The sequence below is a fragment of the Pinus tabuliformis genome, chromosome 2_1 (genome assembly GCF_031772625.1).
Source record: "Pinus tabuliformis cultivar Carrire ecotype Pingquan chromosome 2_1, CPIR1, whole genome shotgun sequence".
Lineage (NCBI taxonomy): Eukaryota > Viridiplantae > Streptophyta > Pinopsida > Pinales > Pinaceae > Pinus > Pinus tabuliformis.
The window spans coordinates 178,223,577-178,239,344 of record NC_142299.1 but is presented as its reverse complement, the minus strand read 5'-3'; positions in this window follow the sequence as shown (position 1 = coordinate 178,239,344).

Sequence of the window (15,768 nt, the reverse complement as noted above, 5' to 3'; positions counted from 1 at the left end):
CTCACTTGTCATGAGGGGAATAGAAGAAGAAAGGCTTCTCAAGCTGCAAGGAACCTCTGCTCGTGCACAACATTTCTCATACAATTATCATTATGAATAAGGTACACTTCCATCAAGTTTATTATGGCATGCTAGATTTGGACATTTGAACTGTGACATCCTCCGCTTGTTGAAGAAAAATGGTGTTGCTGGTTTGCCTACAATTCCTAGGAAACTTAAGCAATGTGATGCTTGCATTCTAGGAGAGCATAGCAAACAGTCTTTTCATGATTCACATTCTAGAGCACATAGAAAACTTGAACTCATTCATTCAGATTTATGTGGTCCAATGCCTATTCCTTCTGCAAATGGAAACAAATATATGATGGCATTTATTGATGACTACACCAGAATGTGTTGGGTTTATTTATTGAAGAACAAATCTGATGCTTCTCAAACATTCAAGAACTTTCATAAATGGATTGAAAATGATACACAATCTCATATTGGGTCTATTCACACTGATAATGGAAAACAATACACATCAAATGAATTTGAAAACTATCTTCGCCAACATGGGATCAAACATCAAACAATTGTGCCTTATAATCCCCAACAGAATGGTGTAGATGAAAGAATGAATAGGACAATCTTAAATATGGTACGATCCATGCTCTTCTTCAAAAATGTAAAGATAATGTTTTGGGTTGATTCTGTTCTATGTGCTTCATATATAAAGAATATATGTCCATCTAATGCTATTAGAAACAAGTCTCCATATGAAATGTGGTATGGACATGTTCCTTTGGTAAAGCAACTCAGGGCCTTTTGTTCCACCTGTTATGCCTTGATACGAAAGGTACATAGAAAAAAACTTGGTGCTAGAAGTCGTAAATGTATCTTCTTGGGGTATTCAAACACCTCCAAAGCCTACCGTCTCAATGATGAAGTAAATAAAAAGTTTGTTGTATCTAGAGATGTAATTTTTCTTGAATCATCCAAAACTGACAATGTTGTTGAGCGGCAACTTGATTGCTTGGATAGATTCGCAAAAGAAAAATCATTTCAAGAATTTGATAATCAAATTCCACATCTTGAAGGGGGGATTCCTATACTAGATCAACATGTGGAATATTCTTCTGAAGAACACTCTCCCCTGCATGAAACTCCAACAATGGATGATTCTTTAAGTGATGTGAATGACAAAATTGGGAGACTCAACCTTGATTCAGTCCCAACTCAATCAGCAGAGTAGCCTGGACCATCTGAGAAAGGTCCCCTAAATTGGCTGACAAAGAGACTTGAAAGTGTTCATCCTGATGATGTTGGAAAGACAGGAACTAAAAATTCAAACTGGCAAAATGGAGGTGATGTAGATGACTCTAATTCACCTATTGATATGGATGTTTCTTATGATTGTGAATTGAACTTGTCTACAGATTTTGAACCAACTTCCTTCAAAGAAACTGCTTCTCATGATGAATGGAAAGAAGCGATGAAAAAGGAGTATGATGCCCTCATAAAGAATGGCACTTGGAAGCTGGTTGATCCTCCATTAGGAACCAAACCAATTGGTTGCAAGTGGGTCTACAAGAACAAGTATAAAGCTGATGGCTCACTTGACAAGCACAAAGCTAGGCTTGTGGCAAAAGGTTTTTCATAGAAGGAAGGGGTTGATTATGAGGAGACTTTTTCCCCCACAACAAAATGGGATACCATCCAGACACTCTTTGCCCTAGCAGCTTAGAATGGTTGGAAAGTCCATCAAATGGATGTAAAAACTGCTTTCTTGAATGGAGATCTAAAAGAGAATGTTTTTATGTCCCAGCCTGAAGGATTTGATGTGAAAGGACATGAACATAAAGTATGCAAACTTGTGAAGTCCTTATATGGCCTCAAAGAAGCACCGCAAGCCTGATATGAAAAACTAACTGAGCATCTTCTAAAACTCAATTTCAAACATTATGATCTTGATGATGCAACTTTATTTGTCAAGAAAGTTGGAAAAACAATTGTATATCTTGTGGTATATGTAGATGATATTTTGATGACAGAGAACAATGAAAGCTACATTGCATCCATAAATAAGGAATTGGGGAAAAGTTTTGAAATGACTGATTTGGGCTATGTTCATTACTATCTTGGTATTGAAGTAACCCAACATCCGAAGTCCATATTTCTTTCTCAAAAGAAATACATTGGAGATTTGTTGAATAGGTTTGGCATGGAAGAATGCAATCCTCTTACTACTCTAATGGAACAAAACTCAAAGCTCACATCTATTGAAGGAAAAGAATTTGAGGATGCAACAAAGTATAGGCAGCTTGTAGGAAGTCTCAACTACCTAACTACTACTAGACCAGACATTTCATTTGTTGTTGGAATCCTCTCCAGGTTTATGAAAAAGCCTTTTGAGGGACATTGGTCTACTACAAAAAGAGTTCTAAGGTACTTGAATGGAACTTAAGACTTTGGAATCAAGTATACACAGGTGGATGACTTCAACTTGATTGGATACTTTGATGTAGACTTCAATGGAGACAAAGAAACTAGGGTATCTACTTCAGGATATGCTATGAGTCTTGGATCAGGAGCTGTCTCCTGGAGATCACGCAAAAAATTAGTTCCAGCAGATTCCACAACGGAAGCAGAATACATGGCAGCAGCTGAAGCAACAAAATAAATTGTGTGGCTCAGGAAAATTATTGAATATTTGCAGGTAGAACAAGTACAATAAACTCCACTCATGATTGACAATACCTTTGCAATAAAGTCGGCCAAGAACCCAAAGTTCTATGATCGAACGAAGCACATCAATACCAAATATCATCTGATTCGACATCATGTTGAGGCCAAAACAATCCATCTCCATCATTGTTCCACTAATGAGAAAATTGCTGACATCTTCACTAAAGCACTTGGAAGAGAAAAGATTGAAAGATTCAGAATGATGCTTGGACTCACCAACATCCCTTCAGACTAAGGGGAGGGAATGTTGACACCTAATCATCAGGATTGGGTGAATATAATGTAAATAAATAATAAGTAATATGAGCAGTCATCGGGAGATGAAGTGAATAGTCTCTTCCTCATGTATATAATAAAGACCAACCTGAAGGAATATGATATACGAATAAATTTTTCTTTGAGGAGTTACTACCTGGCCTGACAAAGAGAAAGTATATCTCTAGCAGGGTCAGAGTTATAAAAATCAACATTTAAAGTATTCAAAAGGAGGAAAAATATAAATCTTGATGAAGAACATTCAGAAGATAAAACTTCCGAAGAGCTTACTACATTTTTATTATCAACACAATCTCCTTTTCATTACAATAAACCCCTGAAGATACATTGGATTCCTCTTCTTCTCCTTCTTCAAAACAGCAAAGTATTTTTGTAAAATTCTTATAGATGATGAAGAAAAATGAGGCACTAAAGACTTCCACATATGCAGAGTTCTGGAATTAGCCTTCCATAACTCACACTAGATTACATATTTCCCTTAAGAGTGAAAAAGATTTGTTCCAATTAGAATTTTTCGAACCAAAGGTCCCTGTGCGTAAAAGTGTTGAAGATTACAAAACCTCTGTGTTTTCATTTGACACCAAGAAAATACATCCTATTGATCAAATTTACCTTCACAAGAAAACAGGAGAAATGATATATTCATCTTGGACAAGTTCTACCATGTCAGCCTCTACGCTAAAGCTTCTCTGAATAACATTCATTCCCAATTGAAATTGGAAACGGTGTCATCCCTAACAAAAGACACTAAAATGAAAGGGCATGAATATTTGGTCATAAATTTAGGATTAGATTTAAAGATATAAAAGCAGGTGAGGAAATAGTCAAAATAAGAAATGTTGATATTCAAGCATTGACGAAACATTTGAGACTGCCAAAAACTAAACATCCACAGGCTCAAGAAGTAAATCAGTTAGAGAAGGAGAAAGAGAATATGCTTTGAATGATTATCGAGAATAACATACAGATATAGAAGATGGAATTAGAAATGGAAAATTTTATCAAGGAAAGAGAGCTTCAACTCAGCACCGGAGTAGCAAATTCTACAATAGCAACTTCAACAATAGGAATTTCTATAGCAAGAGTGTCCACAGTAGAGACATATTCCACTAGCCAAAATTCAACAAAGTAGTTGTCAAAATATATGGGAGATGTCTCATTAAAATATATAGAAATTGAAAATATCATAACTCAACTGGAGAAAATTCAAAATGGAAAGATAAGGGTTGATAATACATATCTTGACAAAGTTTAGAATAGTTTCATATTAACTAAACAAATAGAGAAATATGAGAATGAGTCATTGATTTCATAGACATTAACCAAGGTAAAGGGGAAGATATGGATTGATATAAATCCTACCATGACTGAACTTTGGACATATATTCAAAGAATTTTTGAGTAGGATGAGTTAGTGCAAAGATCAAAAGCAATCATCACAGGAATTAAAGAAGATTTGGAGCACATGCCTCGAGAAGTTAATAAAATAATCAAAGTACTCAATTCTAAAACAAAAGAAGAGCTAGAAGAATTCAGAATTGAGGGAAAAACTGATATTTTCCTAGAGGAAAGAAGATTTTTGAAAATAATAAATTTGATGTTACAATTAAAGAACAAGTGTCAAAACTTAGAAGCACAGATTAAAAAGTTTCACAAAAAATTCAATATTCTACATCAAAAAAGGACTTCTAGCTCTCCGACATTCTAGTGGCCAATTAATTCCACTAGAATATTATTAGTACAAATTTCACCAGATAGGAACAAACAAAACCAAATTTTCCAAAGTCAGAGGGATAATCAATGGTAAAGCATTCTTAGAAGGCTAGAGTATGATATTTTCATTCAACATGAAATTTACCATTTGTTTATCACTAGGACAAATTTTGAAAAATACACAAAAGTCGATGAGGCATATAGGAAAGTAACAAAATTTTATATCCCAGATTATAAAATATGGGATAAGTTACTTGAAATCATCGAGTAAAAAAAATGCAAGGAATTTAGTGACCAGTTATAGGGAAAGAAGGAACAATAAGCTGAAAAGGAGTAGAAAGAAGAAAATTCAGTTAAAGGCAACATTCATCAAACATCACCCTTAAGTTGTGGGCTAATTATTCAAATCAATTTTTAATAACTATTTTCTTGTTCTATTTTGGTAAATCCAAAAAAATCCAGATATTATCTCATTTTGTAATAAATTTTATTTTAGATCTAAGATATTTTGAAATTGGATACTATAAGTATTTGGTAATTTGAAGAAGTCAATGTTGAACCCTTGTAATGAACCATTGACATGATTGTAATGTTCAAAGCTATATCTAAAGATAATTGAAGGATTATGGATTCATTAAGAACAACTTGTGTATCTATGTGAGTTTTCCTTGTTATCAATTACGTTTTTTATATTTATTTCTGCACAGTTCAAGGTAACATAGAAGTTTGGGCAAAGCTAGATTGAATTTCAAGCTCCATAAAATCCCTTGCAAAGTTATAATTATTAAAATAGATTAATTAACTGAATAATTTGTCTTAGTTAATTCCTCAAAATATTTTAATTGTTTCCTTCTGTCATCTCTTGAATGTGTATTTCTTGGCTATAGAAAACTTCTACATGCATCTACTATATATGATAAAGTAGATGTTCAAAATGAATGTTTAACAATTATATACCTTCTTCATTTTTTCTTTTCAAACCAATTTAAAGATTAATTCTGTTAGGAATGAAAATCAACCCTTAATTTTTGGCATAAATACTTAGAAATTACATATGTTTAAAGGTTTAATGCATTGGTCATCCACTTAAATCAAAACAATAGATACTTTGGCACAATGCCCGAGCCTAGAAATGTTTACAAAGATACAACAACATCAACCCACACCAGTTGAACCACTGCTTCCTCAAATGAATAAGGCTATGACTCAATGGGTTATGTCATGAGAACCATATACCCATTGTACCTCTCTGGTGATCTCCTCTACTTGTGTTGAGATGCAAGAGCACCCACAATCTCTCGTGCATCCTACACCAATCTATTAGCTTCTCTAGTTCCCCTCTTTGGAAGGTTTTGGTTGAGCTGGTTCCTCCATTGAGCCTCCTATTTTCTCCTCCATCTGTGGCTTCTCCACAAGATCTTGAAGTTATGCATGTGGCTTCTCCTTAGGAGCTAGAAACTCCTCCTCTGGTAGGATACTCAAATATTTCTCTAGAGTGCATATCCTTCTCCTAATCAAATTTGACATCTCTCCTCACTACTATCACTTTGAGTGAGGGTGAATACACCTAGTAAATATGTGATATCTCTATGTATCCTACAAAGACTCCCATCTTAGCTATAGGCTAAATTTTCTTCCTTCTATCCTTGGAAACATGACAATACACAATAGCTCCAAAAATTTAAAAATGAGATACATCTGGATTTCTCCTATAGAAATCTTCTTCAGGTGTGATCATGCCAAGTATTCTATGAGGGATTCTATTCTGCAAATGAACCACGATGTTGTCTGCTTCTTCCCATAAATGTATTGTGTAGAGTTGTAACAAGGGTCTCTTTCACCTCTAGTTATGCTACATTAATAAGTCAATCCGGGAACGCTTTGTTATTGCAAAGAGTAGCTCAATCCAAGGCTATTCGTCAGAGTAATGCTTCGTAGTACAGTGTCTAGAAAATACAAGAGTAAAACGACTGCTAAACCTAGGACTAAATTGCTTTTAAAAAGAATAAAATCACACAACGCAGTTTATCAATCAAGGGTACGGAAGCGATAACCCATCCCTCTAGAAACTGATGGAAAGGAAATTAGAGCATGGACCATAGGTCTGGGAGCTAGGCAGCGACTTGCTGAGGCTCACTACAGCCTTAGACCTTCTCTCACACCAAAACAGTAAATGCAAGTAAATGGAACGGTAGAAAGTAAAATGGAACAACAAATCTGAAATGGAACAACAATAAATGGAACAGCAATCCAATAAACTAAATCTCACGAGTCAGACTACGCTTGCTCTTATTGAATTAAACTCACATCCTGCAATCAAATAGCAATCTTCTCTCTAAAGCAACTTCAATGAATTCTACTTTATGGAACAATATTCACAAAGCAATCATCAAACGTATATACACAACACACTTACTATAGCAATATGATGATTAAAGAGAAAATGACTATGTCTCCAAATAGAATAATATTACTTCCAGATTCCAATAACTGAGATTTAAAATGAATCCAATACAGCAATATTCAATATGAAGGCTCTGTAACAGAAACAGTTGGCTTAGCCTGCAAACATGCAATCAACTCTGAAGAGATTCACCCACGCAATACAGAGTCACGACATAAATCTGAAAGAAACCATTAATGAATTAATTGTAACAAAGCATGGAATAGCATATGAAAAACATATCAGATTACCGAACTGTAAAGATAAACAAATCACACAGAAACCAAATTATAATGATACAAAAGCAAGTGTCCTTCAGAGCCGGGCCCTTAGCTTCCAACGGCACACTGCCTTAGGTTACTCCAGATGCAAAGATGAAATAAACACCAAGTCTTTTGTATTAAAACATCAACAAATGTACAGCAAAACGAGTCTTAGTGAGAGTCGATGATCAAAGTTGAATCTGGAATTCACAGTTACATATATGAACAAAAAGTCCTCTTGCTTAACACTGCTGTCCCTTTTTATAAGAGTAATGGCGGAGGTATCTAGGTAACAAAAATAAGCAAAACAGCGATCCCTCAGGATCAAAGATCCTGAGGGATTCGCCAAGCCGTTAATCCTTTACTTTTCTTCCCCTGCTCCGCCGAGTCGATAATCCTTCTTCCTTTCCAGGGTCATCTTGCTTCGATCTGTTCGATCTTGTTCGCATCCGGTTCCCTCCTAAAGGGACAACAGTTATTGCTTCTTTGTCTTTTCCTTTCGAATGGCAATCCTTCGTTTCCATCCTTTCCTGCATGGAAAAATAACAATTATCAGCGATTAAGTTTTCCATGCTAATTCTCACACGTTCTATTAAAATCCTTTATTTCTTTAAGCTCATTATGCAGAAAGGGTTACAATTGTTACTGAAAAGTCACTAAATTGTTCCTCAAAAACATACCTTTCCAGTGCTCCACACACCCCCCTACTTACCTTGCTTCATGCCCTCATGAAAACATTATAGTTGACATGCAAAGCGGTAAGAGAATAGGCTGGAGAGGGAACCTCGTGTGGAGGCCTACAGCTGTGATGAGCAACTAGATCATCAAATAACTGATTTGTTTGACCTTCAGGCATTTCATAAAAGGCCTGATATCCGGGTGCAGGGTGCCAAATAATTGGACTACGAAATCGATACCCTAACCAGGATGGCCCTGCTTGCAAAATATGCTCGCCATAAAGGTTCAATCGGCTGGCAGCTAGCTCAAAATTTTCATATCTGAATGGTTCCCTGAGCTGGATGTTTGGGTTCGAAGTCTGGTATCGAAATTTTGCAGCATCGATGGCAAGGTCTTTAATAGTCAGAAAATATTCCAGATTTTGTCGGATTAGGTCCTCGTGCATGGGTCCTAATGTCTCCATAACACCCGGGGTTCTCATAAGGTTCCTATGTGCTCTCCATAATAGTACTAGGTCTCTAGGCTCGACTCTTACCCACAAGTCTAGGCTATTTTCCTGTCTCTGAAAAGTGTTATAAGCCCTGAGCCATTTTAGCTGATTAACCCCGAAGGAAACGAAGGCTTGCAATTGGATGTCCCCAACAAAAGGGCCAGGATTTAAATCAGTTTCCTGGTCTAGCACGAGGTTATGCAAGTAAAATTCACATAATAACCTTTGAACCTTAACTCCATAATGCTTGCAACAATCTATGAAATCATTAACAGTATTGATTTGTATAGGGGCACCTGCCCTGACAACTTTTATCTTTAATCGTAAATATCGTTCAAGCAAAAATAAAGCATAGTTTTTAGCAGGGGCCCTACAGGCCAGAACGTCATTATACAAAGAACACACAGTGTCCATCTGCCTAACAACAATATCTAATCGACGAGTTACCTTTGCAACCTTTTCTTGCTCCTTTTGCCAGCCTTCGAAGGCCTGGCTCTCGGACTGACTAATATCCCGAAGTTGCTGTTGCAACTCTTCATATTTCTCCCGGGGGACTGTTTGTTCCTTCAACTGTTCAGCTTCTTACTGAGCTTGCTTCATCATCTTATGAAAGGTTCGTGTTTTTGGATCCTTTTTCCATAGGGCCGTAGAGGCCGGGAGTTTTACCTGAACCTTTTTATTATGTTGTTTGGAGTTCAGAACCCGAATCACCCCTGACGGCGGTGCCTCTGTTTGGATCTCCTTATTCTCCTTTTCTTGCTTAACCCGAATGAAAGGTTGTTGTGGTTCCTCTGTTAATGGAACATCATCCTGTCCCTCTGCCCCAAATGGAATGGTAGTCTGTTCTTCATTATCAATTGGAAAAACAGTCTGTCCGTCATTGTCAGTTGGAACAACAGTCTGTCCCTCAGTGTCATTTGGAACAGCAGTCTGTTCTTCTGTGACAATTGGAACAACAGTTTGTTCCTCAGTGACAATTGGAACAACAGTTTGTTCCTCAGTGTCATTTGGAACAGCAGCAGATCTTCCAATCGGGTTTCGACCAACAATGCGACTGTAAGTCCTTCGTCTTCTTGTTCTGCGGGATTTTGCTGTAGTGGTCCTCTTTCTTTTCCTTGTGGTCCTTTGTATCCTCAGACTGGATTTCAAAATCCGAATTTGCTATCGGAGCCGGGGTATAGTGTTCAGCAGCCTCTGCTGTTTAGTCCTTAATTTCTTGATTTCCCTTGCTTCAGCAGAGGGTTTGCGACTGGCCCTTAAATCTGCTCCTATTCTATCTAGAGTTTCTTCTGGTGCCTTGGGAGCAGATTGTTCTCGGTTGGTGTCCCTTATTTCTTCCTCATGAATGGGCGGGTTTTCTTCTCCTTCCTTTTCTGCATGTGAACCCTCAGGTATGTCTTCCTCTGGAGGTTCATCGGGAGGACCTGCTGGGCTGGAGGGTTGGCCATATTCCCCCAAACTGGCCAGGATTGCGGCCAATTCTTCTTCGCCCACAGGGTCTCGCAGCGGGCTGCTTTCTGGCTGTATTACTTCCTCCTCCCGATTGTCCTGTTCAGTGACTGCCTTAGGGCGTTCAGCTTCCGTTTCTGTTTCAGAGTGCACTTCTCTCTCCTCACCTCCTCCTCTGGCTTGCTCAGCTTCGCCCCCAGATTGCCCAGCATTTTCTTCGGAAGGTACTCCTTCTGGTTCTGGAGGTTTGTCTATGATCTCAATTGGTTGGCTGGTGCTTTCTCGAATCTTTTCCAGCCTCCCTCGAATTCGAGCTAGCCGGACTGATTTTCTTGGTTTCTCTGGTTGTTCAGGTGTGCAAGCAACAGGTTTTTCTGCTATCACTTCTCTGCGTTTTTCTGGTCGCTCCGGTGTACTTGAAGAATGCTTTCGTTTTGGAGCAACACGTTTTCCTGCTGCCATTTCTCTGCGTTTCTCTGATCATTCCGGTGTGCTAGAGGAACTGTTAGGTTTTGGGGATGGTGCAGCCAATTTCCCTTCAATCAATGCAACGAGCTCCTCCCAGCTGCTCTGCTGTTGAGTGAGACTATGGCTCACTATCAATCGAATCAGTTTATGGTGGCTAACAACTGCTTCTACGTGCTATGCCGTTTTCAGGCTTCGGGCCGCATCATGCAATAGTGAATTTAAAATTGCAGGCATATTTACAGAACATTTCTCTTTCAAAACAGCTAAAAGTTTAAGATGGCGTGGTCTTACCACGTCCCTCCTTCCTTCGCACGTAATGTAGCTCTGTACTATCCTTGCTAGTTCGGTCCAGGGTTCTCCTAACGTTGCTGGCAGAACTCCCTTCCCCTTTACTGTCAAGCTTTGGCCTTTGTCCTGAAAAATCTCCATAATCTTCTGCAGTCTTTCTTTCTTCAGCGTCCATACAGGTCCGGTGGCTGGTAGGCCTGAGACTTCTGCAATTACATCATCAGTGACCGCTATCCGCCTTTCTCTTACTATGGAGTGGTCCTCCTACAGGTTTTGCAGAAATTCCAATGCCACTGTCTCGTTTGATTCTTGTAGGCGACTGAAATAATTCAGCCATCCAGCCTTTTCCAGGATCTCCCGGGCAGCAGCAGAGACTGTCAATTCTTGAGGTTCGCTTTGGACTGCCTTTCCTCCCATGGTTCTACTAAGGATTTTCAATGGAACAGCAACTACCTATGCTGTTTTGGGATGCAGAGAAGGTGATCGTCGCGGAAAAAAAACAGAGTATGCAACAAAAATGGATTGCGGATGGCAACTTTGCGTAAAATAGAATTATCATACCGTTAAACCATGCCATACTTTCGTACACTATCTACCCCGAATGGTGTGCTGACACGTAACTCATGGAGTAATGAGATTACCTTCCCCCCCGTGATGTGATAGGCTGCCCCAGCCGTCAAATAGAGGAGCAGCAGCCATCGTGTAACCAGTCATAAAGGAACAGCATATAGAATTACGCCATGTTTTAGATGGACAACGAAATACCGAAATCGAGGCAAAAAGGTGGATCGCGTTTTACATAAGAGCCTGCGTAATATGATGCGAGGCCGGGGGATGGGACGTCTGTCAATCGTACGAAATCCCCAGAAGTCATTGTCAGTTCCCTTGCCATGATTGGTAGTAATGAGTGTCCATGCGATATGTTCATCGGGAAATAAAATATGAATTATTCATAGGATAGAAGAGACGAAGAGGTATTAATATCATCCCTGTTGGTGTAACTATTATGACTTCGATACCATTAACAGAGCTCTGCTGCTGACAGGTGTTCATAACCTTGGCAGAGTTGTTTATTTCACCCGTGGAACCATGATCCTGTATGTGTATAAAAAGTGTTTTGTCAAAACGCAGGCCATTATGCTGGCTTGGTAACCAGGTAGCCATAATGCCATTCACAAGGAGGGTGCGAATCGTGGGCAGGCCGGCTCGTGATGAGACCCCCTGTTCCAAGGTCTGTTTATTTAGTGTACCTTTTGGACCATATCCCTGGTGTGGTGGCCATGTTGGGAATGCCACTTCGCTTCCAACCTGATGATCATGGTAGGCTGGCTCTTGATGAGACCCCCTATCCTGCATTTGACAATTAATAATCCATATTGATTATCATTTCTTTCTTTGCAAAGCACCTTTTTCTTATTTATTTACACATAAGGGTGGTTCAGCACTCCTTAAGAGTGGGAATGGTGGAAGAAGTCTTATCATCCCAACAAGAAGATATAAATCCTCTGTTCTTATTCCTGTGTAATAATCAGAGAAAGATTTTTAAGGAGATCGCCATGATAAAGATAACCAACCAGGACAATGGGAATAAGTCAATGACAATGGTGATTAGAAGTAAAGTATGTCCCTCCTTTTGTCCTCTTATCAATACTAGGCTCTATAAAGATAGCGATTTTATGATCTGCTGACTTCGGCATGTTGTAATTGATGTTCATTGCATAAGTATATAGATGTATCTTAAAGACTGGAGAGATCATGGGCGAGAAGCATCCTTAATATGAATCATCACTGAGAGCAAAGATATGGCTATGGTATTCCTTTTGAAAGAGAAGAATCCATGCAAACAAATAGTTGGGATGCCGTTCTTTGAGAAGAAACATCCTAAGATCATGGGTGCTATCTGCAAAAACTCTCAACTGCTGTTCCTTTTGAAAAGGAACAACAATAACTCACAAATGCTGTTCCTTTTGAAAAGGAACAGCAAAAACACGAAATGTTGTTCCTTTGAGAAAGGAACATCAAAAACATGAAAAAAAGCAATTGATGTTCCTTTTGGAAAAGGAACAACAATAACTCTCAACTGCTGTTCCTTTTTGAAAAGGAACAGCAAAAACCCCAAAAATGTTGTTCCTTTGGAAAAGGAACAGCAAAAACTCACACCTGCTGTTCCTTTTTGAAAAAGGAACAGCAAAAACACGATGAAGCAACTGCTGTTCCTTTTGGAAAAGGAACAGCAAAAACACAGAAATGTTGTTCCTTTTGAAAAAGGAACAGCAAAAACACGGAAACAAGCAACTGCTGTTTCTTTTTTGGAAAAGGAACAACAAAAACACGGAAACAAGCAACTGTTGTTCCTTTTTGGAAAAGGAACAACAAAAACACAGAAACAAGCAACTGCTGTTCCTTTTTGGAAAAGGAACAGCAAAAACACGGAAACAAGCAACTGCTGTTCCTTTTTGGAAAAGGAACAGCAAAAACACGGAAACAAGCAACTGTTGTTCCTTTTTGGAAAAGGAACAACAAAAACACGCTGACTGTAAAAAGCAATCTTAAGAAAGAAAGATCAAAGAAATATTAAGAAAACGTATATACAAGAACTTATGTACAGGTCAAAAAAATGCATTCCTTACTGAACTATAGGTGAGGAAGGTTTTACTTCCTCTCCTAAAATTTCCATGTCAGTGTCTTGACGTAGCTGCTCACAGAAGGATTCCCTAGTGAGTGGCCTGCGATAGAGACGAACTCGGTGGCCATTTACCTTGAATGCATATCCAGAACCATCGATTGTGATGAGGGTAAGGGTCCCATTATCATGTACTTTCTGGATTTCGTATGGCCCCAACCAACGAGTCTGCAGTTTCCCCGGGAAATCCTGAAACCGAGAGTCATATAACAGAGCCCAGTCTCCTTCATGAAAGACTTTATTCTTGATAAGTGCATCATGCCATTTAGCTCGCTGCTGCTGAATAAGTGCTGTGTTTTGTAATGCAGAGAGCCTTATTTCGTCCAGTTCATTAATCTGCTGTAGTCGATTGATTTGTGCCTCACTTAAATCTAGGCCAACTTCCTGTGCAGTTCGTAGTGTTTGGATTTCGAATTCTATGGGGAAAATAGGTTGTTTCCCAAACACTAATTGATAGGGTGAATAACCAGTGGTGCTTCTCCAGGTGGTTCTATAGGCCCAGAGTGCTTCAGGTAGTCGGGCGGCCCAATCACGCCTATGTGAAGCAATGGTTTTTGTTAAGATTGATTCTATTACCTTATTGCTACTTTTTACTTGCCCATTCGCCTGCGGGTGATATGGGGTATTAATTTTGTGCTGTACGTGATAATTGTCAAGTGTTGCAGCTAATTTGTTTCCGAAAAATTGTGGTCCTCCATTTGTGATTATTTCTCTCGGAAGGCCATATTGTACAAACAAATGGAACAGGAACTATATTACCGAATCTTCTGTAGCTCTAGGCAACGCTTCGGCCTCAACCCATTTGGTAACATATTCTGTGGCTACCAAAATATATGTTCTCTGATTTGATGATGGGTTGATGGGTCCAACGAAGTCAAGATCCCATCATTCAAATGGTTCAATAACTAATTGTGGCCTCAGAGGCATTTCGTCGGCTTGACCAGGTCGTCCTGCTCGCTGGCAGCTGTCACAGGCTTGAACAAATTTCTTTGAATCCTTAAAGATTGTAGGACAGTAGTATCCCGTCTGCAATACTTTATGTGCTATTCGTTTCTCGGCAAAGTGTCCCCCACATTGTCCATTATGACAAGCTTTTAAGATGTCGAAAATTTCATCTTCTCGGATACACCTTCTAATTTGCATGTCTGCCCCTGTGTGGAACAAATAACCCCCGATCCACGAAAACCGAGTACTCTTCTGAACAATCTGCTTACGTTCATTAGGGGTTAAGTGTTTTGGTAGCTTACCTACTGCAAGGTAGTTGGCAACATTAGCATACCAAGGTGTTTGAACAGCAACAGCAAACAGGTGCTCATCGGGAAATTGGTCTTCCACTGCTGCTGCCTCAATTGATTTTGGTATTCGTGAGAGAAAATCAGCTACATGGTTTTCCTTGCCGGGTCTATCTTTGATTGTGATATCGAACTCCTGCAATAAGATCAACCATCTCGTTATTCTAGCATTTGTAACAGGCTTATTTGCTAAATATTTGATAGCAGAATGATCTGTATATAAAACAACGGGATAGCCTGTAATATAATGTCTAAATTTATTGACAGCATGTATTATAGCAAGGAATTCCTTTTCGGTGATAGTGTAGTTTAATTCAGCAGGGGATAAATTTTTGCTGATATAATAAATAGCGTATGGTTTTTTATCCTCCTCCTGCCCCAGGACTGCACCGATTGCTGAGTCTGAGGCATCAGATGAGATTTGGAACGGTAAATTCCAGTTTGGTCCTCGAAGGACTGGAGCTGTTGATACAAGCTTCTTTAAATCCTGGAAAGCACGGTCGCATTTTTCTGTCCACATGAAATCAACATTACCAGTTAATGCATATAAAGGTGCAGCAATGTGTGAATAATGTTCTATAAATCGTGTGTAATACCCAGAGAATCCAAGAAAGCTGTGTACCTCTGTCTGAGTAGTGGGGGTGGGGATAAGCAATAGAATTTGAATTTTGGCTGGATCTACCTGAATTCCAGCTGCTGAGATGAAATGTCCGAGAATGAGTCCTTCAGTCATCATCATATAACATTTTTCGTGGCTTAGACAAAGCCTAGTATCAATGCAACGTTGTAGGACTTTTTCTAGGGTGTCCAGAGCTAGATCAAAATCATCTCCATATGGTGTAAAGTCATCCATGTATACTTCAAGCCCATCATTTATTAAATCTGCAAAGATGCTAAGAATGGCCCTTTGGAATGTGGCAGGAGCATTACATAGGCCAAAGGGTAGAACTCTATAGGCGAACGTTCCCCAAGGACAAGTAAAGGTAGTTTTATCCTGG